This window comes from Bubalus bubalis, chromosome 1 (assembly GCF_019923935.1).
Source record: "Bubalus bubalis isolate 160015118507 breed Murrah chromosome 1, NDDB_SH_1, whole genome shotgun sequence".
Classification (NCBI taxonomy): Eukaryota; Metazoa; Chordata; class Mammalia; order Artiodactyla; family Bovidae; genus Bubalus; species Bubalus bubalis.
Window position 1 is genome coordinate 64,774,920 of NC_059157.1, and position 17,753 is coordinate 64,792,672.

The 17,753-nt window shown below is 41.9% G+C and overlaps 1 pseudogene; it reads right to left on the reverse strand.

Moving 5' to 3' along the window:
* Nucleotides 1-12,260: 12,260 nt before the first annotated feature.
* LOC102399229 lies at nt 12,261-15,189 on the reverse strand (annotated as a pseudogene).
* Between the last annotated feature and the right edge of the window lie 2,564 nt (nt 15,190-17,753).

The window sequence follows — 17,753 nt, forward strand, 5'->3', positions numbered from 1 at the left end:
TTCCCTTGTATTTTTTGGCATGAAAGAGCTGGAAGGAGGGTGAGTCATTGTCTTCTTCCCAGCCCCAGTGGTGTTTATAGGTAAGAACATTCCTATCTCGCAATTTGTTCCAACACAGTCACCCTAGGCGATTCTCCTGAATCAAAAACTTTCTCAGCGTGTGTGTGTTTGTGTTAGAGGAGCCAGTAGAATAATAAATGAAGCTCTGGACGAGAGCTCCTGGGAATGTATGTGTGTACACTTTCAGACATAAGACCTGAAACCACGCCAGTACATAGGCTACATGGACAATCAGACCGCGTTTCTTGCAACTTTTCAATGTATTTTACAAACCAAACCAGTGTTTGCAGATACTCTTGCATTTAAATCCAAGTAAGATATCATTTAGGATATCTTTCAATGTGCCTGTTGAAAAGACAGAACAAAAGCTGTTGGGAATATGGGGATTGAGAAAGGCAGGGCACTTGGGTCAAATAAGCCAGTCCTCCAGCCATATAATTTGATGTTTTAAATGTTAACAGATCATTTCACCAGCAAAGAAATTATGGGGTATCCCAGACAGAGAAATCGCTCAAATCTTAAATGTAGGATCCAGAGACAGGACAGAATCTTAGCAGTGGAATATTTTAGCAAGGTCTGGGTCTTCTGAGGCGCTTTAAGCGTATGTGCAGCAGAATGTACACTACAGAAGAATGTAACTTGCTGTGTTTATTCTCTTGTGCACACTTGTGTCATCATCTAGTCACTCAGTCACATCCAGCTTTTTTCGACCCCCATGGTCTGCCAAGCTCCTCTGTCCGTGGGATTATCCAAATAAGAAGACTAGAGTGGGTTGCCCGTTCCCTCTCCAGGGATACCTAACCTAGGTATCAAACCCAGGTCTCCCACACTGCAGGCAGATTCTTTACCATCTGAGCCGCCAGGGAAGCCCATAAACTTGTGCAGATGATGACTGCATTTGCTCCAAAGTGTGTTCCTTTGTCACTGTTCCAATGTCACTGTTTTTAGTGACCTTAACCTTAAAGGCCTAGGGTTCTCACCTATGTTCCTCATGTGCTAAAATTGGGCTCAATTTTATTTTATAAAAGCTGGTAAAGAATCTGCCTGCAGTGTGGGAGACCCCAGTTTGATCCCTAAGTCGGGAAGATCCCCTGGAGAAGATGTAGACCACCCACTCCAGTATGCTTGGGCTTCCCGGGTGGCTCAGATCTTAAAGAATCCACCTGCAATGCAGGAGACCTGGGTTTGATCCCTGGGTTGGGAAGATCCCCTGGAGGGAAGGCATGGCAACCTGCTCCAGTATTCTTGCCTGCAGAATCCCTATGGACAGTGGAGCCTGGTGGGCTACAGTCTGTGGGGTGGCAAAGAGTCAGACATGACTGAGCAACTAAGCATAGCACAGCACAGAAAAATAGCTAATAACGTACCTGAGTTGGCCCAGCAGATCATGTAGTTTACCATACTGACTGGCTACTAGGTCCAGAGTATGTTTTCTAGAGAGGGAGTTATGGAGGAGGCAGGGATAGAAAGTGATACATTTCCTTTATTTATGCCTTTTCTCTCACTAAGAAAAATGCTGGTTACTGCAAAAGTGTCCAGATATTTTAATATTTTTCTGCAAGTTTAATATTATCATTTATGTACTGCCCATTTCCTAGAGAGGAAGGAAAGGCTAGAACTGAATGATAAGCTAGACAATGGGAGTGGTTAGTGGGCCAGAGTGCCTTTGTTTTGTGTTTCCAGCATTTGCTTACCCCTGAGGAGGTCACAGTACGAGGCATGCAAGTAGGGCAAAGGATTCACTGTTCAGCACATAAATCAGCAAGTCACCAGAACTGGCATCACTGTGGCAGCTGTGGGGAAACTCCAGAGGATCTTCTGTGAATGAGATGAGCCAAACACTTCCGCTTGCTTCCAGCCGGGGGATGTTTTGTCTTCTCTGAGGGCTACTCAGATGACTTTTATGATGCTCCCAGACCCTCCCAGTTTTCATCAGGACTCTTGCTGATGACCACTAGCTAAGCTTATTTCATTATTACTTGTCAAAGGTTAACGGAGAGAAGGAGTAGCCAAGAACTAAGAAAATAGGCATAAAATGAAAGGGGAAAAAAATTTGAATAGGTACAGTTGATGGCCTAACCAGGAATGTAAATGGTTCCAGAGTGAGATTACAGGAATAAAAATAGGAACACAATTTGGTAAACGGATCAAGGCTCTTGAGCCCATTATGTATTTTTTTCTTTTTAAAAAGATTTCATTTATTATGTGTTGATTAGATGATACATTAACATGATTTAAATTTCCATAAGTGCATAGATTACATCTCAAAATGTCTTTCTTCTATTGCTGTCCCCTCATTACCCAATTTGCCTTTCACACGTATCTGATGGTATCACTTTGTTGTGAATCCTCTTCTGGACATGCAATATGCACATGGAAGCATACAAAGGAAGATATATTGCTATATTATAGCAATATAATATAGATATTGATACTATATCATATAGCTATAGATAATATCGATCTTCTTTTTTATGCAAATGGAATATGTGATAAACACAGATCTCTTGATACGAGCTATCTTTTGGTATGCCATTATGTCTTTAAAATTGAGAGTGATAAACATATTGAATGTCCTTTGTGCTAAGGACCTTTTCCCAAAGGATAGAATTTGGGTTCTCGAGTGACCTCTCCAGCTGTAAAGTCTGTCTCAGTCTTTTTCACCAGTGTTAGAAGAAGCATGCATCAAAAGTTGATAGTACTGTCATTCCTGACATGGCAGTAGTAAAGATAGAGCCTGCTGACTAGAGCAGTTCTCTCCCAGAGGGTCCTGATCTTCTCATAAAACAGCTGGCATTGCCTGAAAGGGAGGTATTGTTGGTAGGTAAGCCATCGTTCTACGGGCTGGGAGTCAGCCAGCATCTCATATGACAAACAGGCTGCTGCTCCACTTCTGTTTGCTTGCCCAGACAGAAATGATTGCCACACATTTCAGGGCCAAGGTAAAAACTTGGCCTTTTGCATTGTATGTGATGTATTAACTTGCTCTTAGGAGTGAGATATTCTACATTGCTAGATACGACAACAAAATCCAACTTAAACAAGACAAAAACAAAGCCAGTTAAAAGCTCAATTGGCCAAGAGGTTGATTATTACTTTTGTTAAGTGACCATCAGTTTTTTTTTTTTAATTGGAGTATAATTGCTTTACAATGTTGTATTAGTTTCTGTTGTACAAAAGATGAATCAGCTGTATGTATACATGTATCCCCTCCCTTTGGATTCTCCCTCCCCGCAATCTCACCTCTCTAGGCTGTCCCAGGGCACTGAGCTGAGCTCCCTGCGATACACAGCCGCTTCCCACTAGCTATCGGTTTTACGTGTGGTAGTATATGTATGGTAATAATAGTCTCCCGATTTATCCCACCCTCTCCTTCCCCTGCTGTGTCCACATGTCCATTCTGTGTGTCATCTGCTTTCCTGCCCTGAAAATAGGTTCATCTGTACCATTTTTCTAGATTCCATATATATGCTTTAATATGCCATATTTGAGCTTCCCCGATGACTCAGTGGTAAAGAACCGCCTGCCAATGCAGGAGATGCAGGTTGGATTGCTGGGTCGGAAGATCCCCTGGAGAAGGAAATGGCAACCCGCTCCAGTACTCTTGCCTGGGAAGTCCCACAGACAGAGGAGCCTGGTGGGCTCTCATTCATGGAGTCGCAAAATAGTCGGACATGACTGAGTGACTAAAACAACAATATTTGTTTTTCTCTTTCTGACTCCACTCTTTTTTTTTTCTAGGGTGCGGTAGAAAGATTTGGGGTGTTGCCAAAGGAGAAAGAGTTTCATACTTCAGTAAATATTTCCTTTACTTCCTTTCACCAGGCAGTTGTGGCTTTGTGGGACACATGCTAGCTTGAGCTTCCAGACACTTGACTAGTAACTGTGCTACTTCTGCACAGATCATTTAATCTCCTTGAGCTCCTGTTACTCATTTATAAAATGAGGATTACAATACTTCCACTAACTGCTGCACAATGTGGTTAACATGACTAAGTGAGATATGACATGGAAGCGTTTATCAGCTGCAAGGTGTGACCTTGGTAGGATGGCTGTAGGGGTTGTTTTGTTTTCCTCGGAGCAGATGCTGGTGTTGGAGTACTGGGGGAGTAGGGGAGACCCCACACCAGTCCTCTGCATCAACCCAGGTCCGAGAGGCTGGAAGGAGAAACAAGGGTCAGTCTTTAGTTGGCAGCTCCCATTTCTCCATTAATATGCACAGAGAAATAATTTTCAGGCTTTTCCCCTTCATGCAGTAAGAGTCCTTTCCTTTAAATGTTAGAGAAGCTCATTAACTATCCCGGGCTTGTCTCCAATTCTGCTACTTGATCTAGATAGACCTGTGTTGTCCCAGAACAGTAGACACTAGTGACTTGAGGTTATTGAACTCTTGCGATGTAGCTGCTCAAAACACTGTGGGAATAATAACCACCCCCCAAAGTGAAATATCTTGTTAGTATTTTTAACATTGATTACATGTTTTAATGTTAATATTCTAGAGATAATCAGTTACATAAAATATATTAAAATACATTTATGTTTCTTTTGACTTTTAAAAATGTGGCCGCTATAAAATTTATAATTCCATGTATGGCTTACCCTGTACTTCTCTTGGCTAACACTGCTCCAGATGGACAGAGGGGAAGGACAGACCTGAGTCCTGATGGCTTTATTTACATGCCTCTTGTGTTTCTCAGTGTCTGTGTGCTCTGCGTGGGCTCTCTTTCCTTGTCAGTCCAGTTCTTAGGCAGCTAGTTCTTTCAAGAAGAACATGAAGAAATCAAAGATCAATAGGCTGACTCTTCCATCACATGGTACAGCAGAGGCACCCAGGATGCATTCATTCATTCATTCATTTAATCTTGCATTTAATTAAAATAGAGAAATTTGGTAAGTTCATATTTTGAAAATTCACTCTAATGAATTCTGTAAAAGGAGTGATACTATGACTGGATTTTGTTCTGTCCTGTGTCCAAGTCACTTAGAATATCTGTAGAAGCATATTTACCTGCGTTTCTTATCTCCCTTATGAAGGTCTAGATGCTTTGACATCACAAAATGTGTTTTACATACCTTGCTTTGTAACTAACAGTTGCAACAGCTATCTTTGTTTAGTATTACAGGTAAAATAAGTTATATAATGAGTCTGTTACTTTATCTCCTGACCACAATGATAATTGGAACCTAAAATGCTGTATAATTAATTTGATGTTGATGATATATGCATTTTTAAAAATGTGGCTTAAGATACATTGATTGTCTTTGTGCAAAAACATCTTGTTTTCAAATTATCCTTTTGGAGAGGCTAAATTCTTCCCAGATTGAATTTTGGCTGATGAAGAAACACTATCCCTAAAATACAGTCTCCACCCACTTTTGTCATCTCAGCAACAAACTAAAAATCGTTACAGGAGCAAGCTGACACACCCTGAAGTAGGAGAAGAACAATAGAAGTGGAACAATCATCTCACGAACCTGGCAGATCGGGGAGTGAAAGCTCAGCAGGGCAATGGTGCAGGTTGGAGCGGGAAACAGCCACACAACACAGTGGACACACAGCAGGCTGCCGGCCCCGCTAACCCCCAGACTCTGAACAGCCTCCCCCAGCGCAGAAGGGAGGCCTGGGGGAAGGGCTGGGATCAAAGAGAAGCAGGCGACACAGCCAGAGCAGTGTCTGCTCTTTGAGCAAAGATAATGGAATCCTCTCTGGGGTGAAGAGAATGAACACACAGAGAGATTTAAAAACATAACAAACCAGAGCTGATTGGATTCCTTTATTCCATACCTCGAACTCGTCAGACTTGTCCTCAGTTCCAAATCTCTCTATATTGACTTACAGGGTTAGAAAAATAAGTAAAAGGGTGTCCCGTTGAGGGTTTTTGCAAATTGTGGGTTGCACCTCCTTAGTGTGTGAAACAGTGGGTGGAGATTTGCCTGTAAAAAATGAAATAGAATGGAATGGAAAGTGGAAGGACTTGCAAGTACTAAGGATAAATATTGCTCTGTGACATTTTTGTCACGTGTGCTCATGTGTATTCATGTACACGTATGTGTTTGGCATCAGCAAGACATATTTCTTATTGTGGGTCTCAGTCAAACTGCAAAACTCAGTGAAAACTGATCTAGTCTATCCCATTGCCTCACTGTTGAGGAATACTAAAATCAATTCTAGAAAATGAAGCCTTCAGGGATAGAGGTTTCATGAAGCTCCCTGACTAATCCTCAGTCAGGGTATTCTTGCATTCCACAAAGGTGGGGAATGTCAGACTCCACCCAGCACCTCAACAAAAGCCGTCAAGTCTTCAGGAAAGAGCTCTAGGATCTGGCATTTCATTCTGATGAGGCTAATGCTCTTTGTCAGAAACTGTGGGCAACCTTCCTTTTAAGCCCCCAATTAAGAAGGAATGAAAAAAAATGGTAATAACATGCGTCAAATGTGAGCTTGCTTCTTGGCCACTCTTCATTAGAGAACCTGCAAACTGTGGACTCTATTTAAGGAAAGTTTGGGATGGTTTGGGGGGAAAATGAAACAGACCCCTTTGTCTTTATCTCACCTTGATTTATGTCTTGAAATGTTCATCAAATTTAGCCTGCAATTTGCTTTAAGATTTAAAAGTTGACAAGGATGAATAAAGGACCAGACAGAGGAAAGAGTAGACGCTAAGAGATTCTAGCAGAATGTGAGGATACTCTCCCATCCACTCTAGAAAATCACCAGTGACAAAGTGACCAGATTGATTTCCAAGTCTCAAGGAATCAGAAATAAAACTCAGCATCGACTGATGAAGCAAGGCTGTGCTAAAGCCTAAACGACAAGGCTGTGTTATTTCCGTGAAGCATCCAAGAGAATGAAAGGGGCGAGAACTGGGTGGAAAACGATTCGCTGAAAGATGGCCTAAGTAAAGTCGCGTAACAATAAAAAGGTGGATCTCTTCCCACCCAGAGGCAAAAGAAGGTACTAAAGGTTTTCCAGTGGTGTGGTCATGAAAAACACCATTTAAAGATGAGCAAACTTCTTTATCGCCTCAGAAATCAGAGTAAAGCATCTGAAACCTAAGCTGTAGGAAATCCCGCTGCTCAAATGAACGATCCACTGTGACACGGAAACAGCGCTATCACTTTCAGAGCAGGAGGCTGCCTGGCTTCACCCTCCCAGGCATTCAGTTCAGTGAAACAGACGTTCCCTCAGCTGTATCAGAGACACGGATGTTAGCTGTAATTATGGCCTGCTAATCTGGTGCAGCCGTAGTCAAACAAACAGAATCAGCACGTTATCATTAGGATGGCCACGCAGTCTCTCTCTCTCTCACTGGTCTGGGAGACAGAAGACTTTTGAAGAGTTGACTGGCTCTTTCCAGCTTTGCCTCTATCTAATCTTCGAGGAGCTCAGTTTCTCCAAATGAAGAAATGTGTGCCACTCTCCCATCTCACAGAGTTGCTGGGAAAAACACAATAAAGGCAGTGTTTAAACATGTCATAACTGGGCACTGAATTGCTGTGCATGAATGTGTCCCATTCCACCTCCTCCCTCCCATCTACCCTGGGAAACTGGCATGGAATGGGGCGCATTCTCTGCTTTTCTGTGCTTGCTTTTCCCAGGCCTTCTCTCCTTTCGGTTAAGCAAGTCTGAAGCCTTGGAAACTTGCTGTCATATTTTAGATGCAGAGGAGTATTTAAAGTTAAGTGATCGGTTTCTTGAAGAGTCCCTAATTCTTAGTCAGAAAAATGAATCTCTAACAGTGGGAATTTCCAGTTAACTGGAAGCTGGATGGAGAAAATGAAAGCGAAGGGAAGCCGGATATTAGAGATAACTTTGAGGAAAGGTCTTGTCAATAGTTCCTTGAGATCTCATAACAGGCAGACTTAACCTCATTTGTGAACCCTTCCTCTGCACTTGTCTTTTTCCTTCTTCCCTCCCTACTGTCAACACGCCTTCCTTCCTTTTTTGAAATACAGTGTTTTTTAGAGCAGTTTTAGATTTACAACAAAACTGAGGGCAAGGTACAGAGATTTCCCATGTATTCCCTGCCACTACACATGCATAGTTCCTGTTAATTTTTTTTTTTTAAACCAAAGATGATCCTGTATCGACACATAATGATCACTCAAGTCCACAGTTTACCTTAGGATTCATCCTTGGTATTATATATCTATAGGTTTCAACAAATGTATAATGGCATATATTAATCATTAAAATGTCATACAGAGTATTTTCATTGCCTAAAATACTCTGTCCTCTGCCTTTTCATCTGTCTCCTACCGTTTCCTCTGGCAACCACTGATCTTCTTATTGCCCCCATTTTTGCTCTTTCAAGAATGTCCTGTAGGCAGAAGAATGCCCTGTAGTTTTACAATTTTTTGTTTTAAATTTCAGATTGATTGCTTTCACTTAGTAATATGTATTGAAGTTTCCTCCATGTCTTTTCATGGATTGATAGCTCATTTCTCTTTTTAGCACTAAATAATATCCCATTGCTTCTCTGGTAGCTCAGCTGGTAAAGAATCCACCTGCAATAAAGGAGACCCTGATTTGATTCCTGGGTGGGGAAGATCCTCTGGAGAAGGGAATCCAGTACTCATGGGATTCCCTGCTGGCACAGACAGTAAAGAATCTCCTGAAATGTGGGAGACCTGGGTTTGATCCCTGGGTTGGGAAGATCCCCTGGAGGAGGGCATGGCAACCCACTCCAGTATTCGTGCCTAGAGAATTCCATGGACAGAGGAGCCTGGCAGGCTATAGTCCATGGACTCCAAAGACTGGAACATGACGGAACAACTAACACTTTCACCTTCATTCATGAATGTAGAATATCTTTTCATTTACTTAGTTCTTTGATTTTGTTTATCAGAGTTTTGTAGTTTTCCTCAATCGTCTTGTACATATTTTGTTAGATTTGTTTTAATACTTAAGTGTTTCATTTTTGGAGGGTATTAGTATAAATGATATTATGTTTTTAATTTCAAATTCCATTTGTTCATTCTTGGTTTGTAGGAAATCGATTGACTCTTGTATATTAACCCCTTATCCTGCACTTTCCTCCATTTTTTAATCAATTATTTATAAACGTCTACCTTGTGCTAGCAGTCTGTACTCCAGAAGCTCAGAGTTTAGTGAGCAAGATAGATAAATATAAAAGTTAAAAACATGTGTGATTAGTCCAGTGTCATTTCATGGGTTTTGATCTTTAGCTACTGACATTTGATCTTCTGGGAAGATGACACAGCAGGAGATGAAATATGTGTTTCTTGTGTGGTATCTTCCTGTAGGTGCTCTTGAAGGACTGTTGAACTTCCCACACTTCCTAAGTATTCTGTGTATATGTTTTTTCTTTTTTTCAATTAGAGTATAATTGATTTACAATGTTTTGTTCATTTCTGCTGTGCAGTGACGTGAATCAGCTATACGTACACATCTCTCCTGTCCCTCTTGGACTTCCTCACCCTATCTCACCTACGTAGGTCATCACAGAGCACTGAGTTGAGCTCCCCATGCTACACAGCAGGTTCATACTAGCTATATGTTTTACACATAGTAGTGTATATATGCGGAGAAGGCAATGGCACCCCACTCCAGTACTCTTGCCTGGAAAATCCCGTGGATGGAGGAGTCTGGTAGGCTGCAGTCCATGGGGTCACTGAGGGTCGGACACGACAGAACGACTTCACTCTCACTTTTCACTTTCATGCATTGGAGAAGGAAATAGCAACCCACTCCAGTGTTCTTGACTAGAGAATCCCAGGGACGGGGGAGCCTGGTGGGCTGCCGTCTCTGGGGTCGCACAGAGTTGGACACGACTGAAGTGACTTAGCAGCAGCAGCAGCAGCAGTGTATATATGTCGATCCCAGTCTCCCAATTTGTCCCGCCCTCTCCTTCCCCACCTGTGTCCATATGTCCGTTCTCTATGCCTCCATATCTATTCGTGTCCTACAAATACTTTCATCCATACCATTTTTCTAGGTTTCACATATATTTGTTATTTATATCCACACATATATATCCACATATATGTGATATTTGTTTTTCTCTTTCTGAACCTTCTTATTCCGGTAAGTTTTTTAAAATTACATACTTAAATTCATTTACATTAAAAACTTTAACTCTGTTTTACTTTTGATGGTCACTTTTTCATTGTTTCTTTATATCCTAAGTTTTTAAGAGAACTTTAAACACCAAAGTGAAAGAACTTCATGATGAGCTAGGAATTTAAAGTTTTTAAATTAAAATAGAAAAGATATTTTAGAAGAGATTCATGAACACTTTTTCTATATTTTTTTTCTAAAAAAATAACTATTTTTGTCACATTCTTTCCTTAAAAATAAATTTGCCTGTTGGAGATAAATAAAAACCCAAACAAAAAGCCATTCCCCCAACCCCTCCTGAAAAAAACCCCAAATAAGGGACATATGAAAGAGGTCCTTCTCACTGACCTTGGTGGTCCAGGGAGACTTTCTGGAGAGGTATGAAGTGAGTCTTATAGTCTTATATTAGCCTCAGCCTTGCAATTTTTTGATGTCTGAGTCTTGTTTGTTGTAAAGATAATTTTGATTCACAGAGATAAATAGTTGCAAGTATGACAGTTTTAAAATGCTATCTCAGGATGCTCTTTTATAAAAGACATGGAAGAGAAGGTCGACACAAAAATGAAACTCTGGCTTGAGTGACTCTGAGGATGACAACACCAACACCCAAAACTGAATATATGCCAGAGGGTAATTTCCAGAAAAGCGCAGCTTTTGACATTTTGTGTTTAAGGTGTTTCATATCAGAAGATAGGAAGCGCCCTATAAGCATAGAAATAATTGGTTCATTGAAAATCAAACATGAATTTATGTTTTAAAGTTGCAAAACCTCATTTTCCTCTGACATCTGGTGGCCTGCTTTTGATAAAATTTTAATGGTTTGTTTATGAAACTCTTCACTTCTGGAAGTTCATGCAGCTGCTCAGCTTGTTGTTCAGAATTCTGCTGCTTCATCATTTCAGATGAATCTAGACCAATGTCATTTTACATTTAGTGAAGTTAGAACGGTTCACAGAAGACCTTGTGTCCTTTCTGAATGTTACAGATGTCTAAGCTAGGTCATGCCACTACTCTTCTCCCTTAGTCAAGCTGAATTAAAATGTGTTTATTTAATGAATGGCTTGTTATAGAGAAAACTGTTCTTGATGTTTCCTAGCAGTATGACACCATCACTATTCATTTACTTATTTAAATCCAGGGGAATTAGATGCTAGGTCCTTCTGTTATTTTTAAGGTAAATGATTGTATGACTTTGCTAGGGCTGCTATAACAAAGTACCAGAGACTCAGTGTCAGCGCTCAGTTACTCAGTCATGTCGACTCTGCAATGCTATTGGCTATAGCCTGCCAGCCTCCTCTGTCTGTGGGATTTCCCAGGCAAGGATATTGGAGTGGATCTCCAGGGCATCATCCTGATCCAGGGATTAGGTGGCTTAAATAGTAGATGTTTCTTTCTCATAGTCTGGAGATTGGAAGTCCAAGATTAAAATCAAGGTCAAGGTCAAGTTGTCTTGGACCAAGGTGATGGTTTGGTTTCCTCTCAGGCCCTTTTCCTTGACTTGCAGATAGATGACTGCCCTCTCCCTGCCTCTTATCATGGTCTTTTCTCTGTGTGAACCTCCTTGATGTCTCTGTGTTAAAATTTACTCTTATTATAAAGACACTAGTCAGATTGAGTTAGGGCCCTCCTTAATGGCCTTTTTAAAAATTGTTACTTTAAGTATTTTATTTCCAAATATAGTCACATTCTGAGACACTGGTGGGAGGTTAGGACTTCAATACATAAACTTTGGGAGGGGGGTCACAGTTCACCCCATGTTATGAGGAAATATTTTGCCTTGGGTATTATAAAAATGACAGTAGATTTAAGTTTTCTGTATAGCTTCACACGGAGAAGGCAATGGCATCCCACTCCAGTACTCTTGCCTGGAAAATCCCATGGACTGAGGAGCCTGGTAGGCTGCAGTCCATGGGGTCGCTAAGAGTCGGACACAACTGAGCGACTTCACTTTCACTTTTTAGTTTCATGCATTGGAGAAGGAAATGGCAACCCACTCCAGTGTTCTTGCCTGGAGAATCCCAGGGACGGGGGAGCCTGGTGGGCTGCCGTCTCTGGAGTCACACAGAGTTGGACACGACTGAAGTGACTTAGCATAGCATAGCATAGCATAGCATAGCATCACAGCTTCTTCATTTTGTTTGCATTATTTTTCATTTAAGACAGGAAAGACTTTATCCAAACCCATCAGAGAAAAAATGGATAGCTTGAGTCTATAACAAAGTATCATTTTTTAAAGCATAGATCAATAATTGTATATGAGGATATACACTGCTACATGCAAATTAACTGATTGGACCACAGCTTTTCCATGTTTAAAATAGAATAAACTCCCCTGTAAAAGCAATACCTGTGTGACATTTTTAACTTGAGTATTTCTCTCCTTTTTCTTCTCCCTCTCCTTCAACAGAATCCACCTCAATCTCCACATAACCCCTCTCAAGGGCAGCTGTGTCCACACAGGCCTCAGAAACTCTCCCTCCTGCATGCCCTCACCCATGTACCAGTGAACAGAGGCACGCTTGGCAGGCGTCAGGTCAAACTTGTGGTCCAGGCGAGCTCAGGCCTCAGCGATGGCTCTGGTGTTGCTCGGCATGCACACGGCTCACTGTCCTTTGGCCAGGTGTCTACCAGGTGTCACAGTGGGAGGCTGGTTGCTAATGTCAATTCTGAGGCCAGTGGGGCACCATTGCACAAACTGGATGGTCTTGGTGGTGACAGCAGCCGTACTGACACCTTTGGGAACCAGATTGCCTGGTACAACAGGCAGCGGGCCATGCATTTACCGTGGTGACGGTCACATTTCACCATCTAGTTAGCTGGCTCAAAGCAAGCACTGGTGACCTCTGCTACAGAAAGCCTTTCATGGTGGGCTTTCTCAGCAGAAATGACAGGGGCATATGTGGCCAGGGGAAGTGGATGCGGGGATACGGCACCAGCTTGGTCTGGAATTCTGTCAGATCAACATTCAGGGTTCTAGGACTTCCCTGGTGGTCCAGTGGTTAAGACTCGGTCCTTCCACGGCAGGGGGCATGGGTTTGTTCCCTAATCAGGGAATTAAGATCTTGCAGTGCAACATGGCCAAAATAAATAAAAACAAAAAAACCCTCAAACATTCAGGGTTCCATCAAACCTTAGGGAAGCAGTTATGGAGGACAAAACTTGACCTATCAATCTGTTCAGGTTAGTATATGTTGGTTACTCAATATCAAGGTTTCTAAGACAGATGTCATAGGTGCCCTCATTGTCTACCATGAAAGCACAATCAGAGTGCTCTAGGGGGTGTGGGTGGTGATGATGGAGTTGTAGGGCTCAACTACAGCTATGGAAATCTGGGGTCACGGAGTAAATGGAGAACTGCAGCTTGGACTTCTTGCCATAATCAACAGATATTCCATCAGCAAAGAGGTGAACCTAGTACCAGTTCTCCCACCAAAGTGGTGGAGAACTAAGAAGCCTTGAAGACCTGTGACTGGTCAGTCAGTTTCTGAATTTGGTCCATGATGAGGTTAGTGATCCCCTTGCCAGTCAGTTCAGTTCAGTCGCCCAGTCGTGTCCGACTCTTTGGGACTCCATGGACTGCAGCACATTAGGCTTCCCTGTCCATCACCATGGAGAAGGAAATGGCAACCCACTCCAGTGTTCCTGCCTGGAGAATCCCAGGGACGGGGGAGCCTGGTGGGCTGCCATCTATGGGGTCGCACAGAGTCGGACACGACTGAAGTGACTTAGCAGTAGCAGTCTATCACCAACTCCTGGAGCTTGCTAAAACTCATATCCATCGAGTCGGTGATGCCATTCAAACATCTTGTCCTCTGTCATCCCCTTCTCCTCCTACCTTCAATCATTCCCAGCAACAGGGTCTTTTCCAATGAGTCAGTTCTTCGCATGAGGTGGCCAAAGTATTAGAGTTTCAGCTTCAGCAGCAGTCCTTCCAATGAATATTCAGGACTGATTTCCTTTAGGATCGACTGGTTTGATCTGCTTGCAGTCCAAGGGACTCTCAAGCTTCTTCTCCAACAGCACAGTTCAAAAGCATCAATTCTTAAGCGCTCAGCTTTCTTTATGGTTGAGCTCTCACCTTGCCAGTGGTGTACTGAAAAAATGTTGGGCACAGTTACAGGCAACATCTTCCTCGTCTGTGATGAGCTGCTCAAGGTGGAAGAGCTGGCAGCACGTGCCTGTGCTAACTTCATCCATGACTGTGAGTTCCAGATCTGCAAAACTGCCCTAGGCACATGCCTCCCAGCACTTGTCTCTGTGAAGAAGATGATGAAGGAGTCATCTCCTGCCCCAGTGGTCTTGTCACTTGGCATCTGGCCATCAGACTGGGTGCCATGTTCCAGGCAGTAGCGCTCCCAGCCAGCAAAGCTCCCAGCCAGCAATGCTGATCTGGACACCATCCCGGCCAGCATGGATGCAGATGCACTGATACATGGTTGCTATTTTATGGCTGCCCAGCTGGATGGCAGAGAGGAGAAAGGGAGGTTGTTGCTTCTTACAGAGCAACTCTGAGGCAGTAGATGTAAGAGACCTGGGTTTATCTGTATTCTTGAAGGGACTCAGAATCACTCTTTCCCTCCTCCACTGGAAAAAGGGAGGAACATCATCTCTTCTGGAACGTGTCATAGGTAATGCAGTATTACTTGGTCTTTTTACTGACCCACCATGTAGACACATAAGAGGGATATTACATAGCCACAACACACGAATGGCTTGCTAAGAGCTTGAGTTGTGAAATCCCTTACTTAAAAGCTGTATGACTTTGTCCAAACTAAGGATATTGTCTAAGCCACTTTAAAACAGAGATCTCTATAATACCATGGCTTGAAAAGAGAGAAGTCTATTTTTCTCTCCTGTATCAGCTCACAGTGAAGTAATACACAGAGTGGGATGGGCAGATCAGTCTGTCCTTAAAAGATGGCTTCTATGTCTGGGTCCATCATGGCTGTTGCAGCTTTTGCCATCACATCTTCATCTCAGCCATCAGAAACAGAAAAAGGAGAAAGAAAAGCTTACCTGTATTTCTTTTAATGTCTAGGCTTGGCATATAAGTTCACTTATATCCCATTCGTAAGCAAGTCGTATATACTCATTTAGTTGCAAAGATGGTGGAAAAATGTAACCTATAATGAAATGGCCATGGGTGCAGCTAAAACATGGGATTTTATTAATAAAGGAATAGAAGAATAATGAATATTGTTTAATGTCTTGGGTCCTGCAAAAGTGGAGCCTAAGTAAGGACTTGGATATAGCTAATTCCAGTGCATTTACCTGAGAACTGATGCTATTGATCCCAGGAAACAGAGTGGGGAAGTGCGAAGAGTAAGACAAGGAAAAGAGAAAGCCAATAAAGGGTGTGCTTCCCAGATAGAAACCACTGTGACAAAATGAGACTCATTTGCTCTGAGGATTATTTGTAGAACCGCATAGAATGTGGCTTAGCAGTCCATGGGGTCACAAAGAGGTGAATATGACTTAGCGACTGAACAACAACAGAATTGTTCAGTGAAGGATGGGGAGGCTGGGGTATTTATCCACTGACTGCCATCCCTCATCATTTATTAACTCTCCTGTACTTCCAGGCTACAGCCCTGCTTAGACAGTAGAATACTGAAGCCAGAGCATTGCAATATTCATGCAAGCATTCACAACAATGGTACAAATGTCAAATGGGCCAAAGGGATGTGGCCCAGGGCATCTTAAGTGTCTGCTCCTAAATAGAAGTAAACCTCGAGTGAAAGTTGCTCAGTCATGTCCGACTCTTTGCAACCCCTTGGACTGTAGCCCGCCAGGCTCCTCTGTCTATGGGGATTCACCAGGCAAGAATACTGGAATGGGTTGTCATGCCCTTTTTCAAGGGATCTTCCCAACCCAGGGATAGAACTCAGGTCTCCCGCATTCCAGGTGGATTCTTTACCATCTGAGCCACCAGAGAAACCTCTTGACCTTTGTCCTAAATATGTCAGTGATAGATAACTGGGAAGGAGAGAGAAACAAAGTTCTCTCAGGTTATTTAAGGAGGAAAAAACCTGATTTGATCTCTTAGAGATAAGGAAATGACAGCACAAACCTAGATGGCTGGGGAGGAGATTTTGTGCTGGGAAATTGTGGGAGCTAACTAAGGTGCTAATATGAGTTATTTGGTGCTGGTCCTGGAGGACCTTGAATATCATCCTGGAAACTTTAAACTGGATATAGTAGACAAGTATATAGATTTTGAATATCTAAAAATAAATACTTCTGTAATGTGTGGATTTGTTGGGAGAGCCTGGAGGTAGAAGACCAGTTTTGAGATGGTTACAATGATCTAAGCATGAGATGATGAAAGCTGAAACTAAGGTGAGGCTACTATGGAGAACCAGGAAGAAAGTTTTCCAAAAAAAAAAAAAAAAAGTAGAGAAGGATACAATGGGAAAGGCTAACTGGGTCAAAGAAGGTAAAAGTAAAAAAGTGGAATGACACAGGGGAAATAAGGGATGGAGATTGGTGTGGGGGACAATGACTACACTGTTTCTTTTTTTTTTTTTTTAATTTTATTTTATTTTTAAACTTTACATAATTGTATTAGTTTGCCAAATATCAAAATGAATCTGCCACAGGTATACATGTGTTCCCCATCCTGAACCCTCCTCCCTCCTCCCTCCCCATTCCATCCCTCTGGGTCGTCCCAGTGCACCAGCCCCAAGCATCCAGTATCGTGCATCGAACCTGGACTGGCGACTCGTTTCATACATGATATTTTACATGTTTCAATGCCATTCTCCCAAATCTTCCTACCCTCTCCCTCTGTCTCAGAGTCCATAAGACTGTTCTATACATCAGTGTCTCTTTTGCTGTCTCATACACAGGGTTATTGTTACCATCTTTCTAAATTCCATATATATGCGTTAGTCTACTGTATTGGTGTTTTTCTTTCTGGCTTACTTCACTCTGTATAATAGGCTCCAGTTTCATCCACCTCATTAGAACTGATACACTGTTTCTATGAAGCTTACTTTAAAATGTGAAGAATTAAACTGTAAAAATTGAAGTAATATGAAATTTTCTAACTAGAAAATATCCCTGAACAATCATAGGAAAAAGGAAGAGTATGGTGGCAAATTGGATCATCATGAAGTGTTAACCAGTATCAGGAAGTTACCAAAGTTAAATTTTGACATTTTGCACCAGGTAGGCTTTAGAGTTGGTCATTAACTCTTCAGTTTGTTTTCAAGTCTCCTTACTTGATCCAAATCATTCTAGTTCAGAATAAGCATAGGACTTAAATACAGAAAATTGTAAGTAGTATTTTAATCTAAATTATCCACATCTAATTCCTTCCTGAAAATGCAATATACACAAAATATTTATGCTACTATTTGGTTTTCAAAGCACCCAAGGTAGGAAAGGTTATCATTATTAAATGATCAAAACACTTCCTATTTCTTACCAAAGAAAATAAAAGCCTTATTACATTTTAACACATTATTGACCAGGGATTTTTGCAGGAGCTAATACCTATGGTGTTAATACATCTCTGATCAATAATGTGTTAAAATACTGAAAACAATACATTTTAGGCCAAACTGCATATGACCAATTGCTCCATTTAACCATTTTTAGGACAAAACCT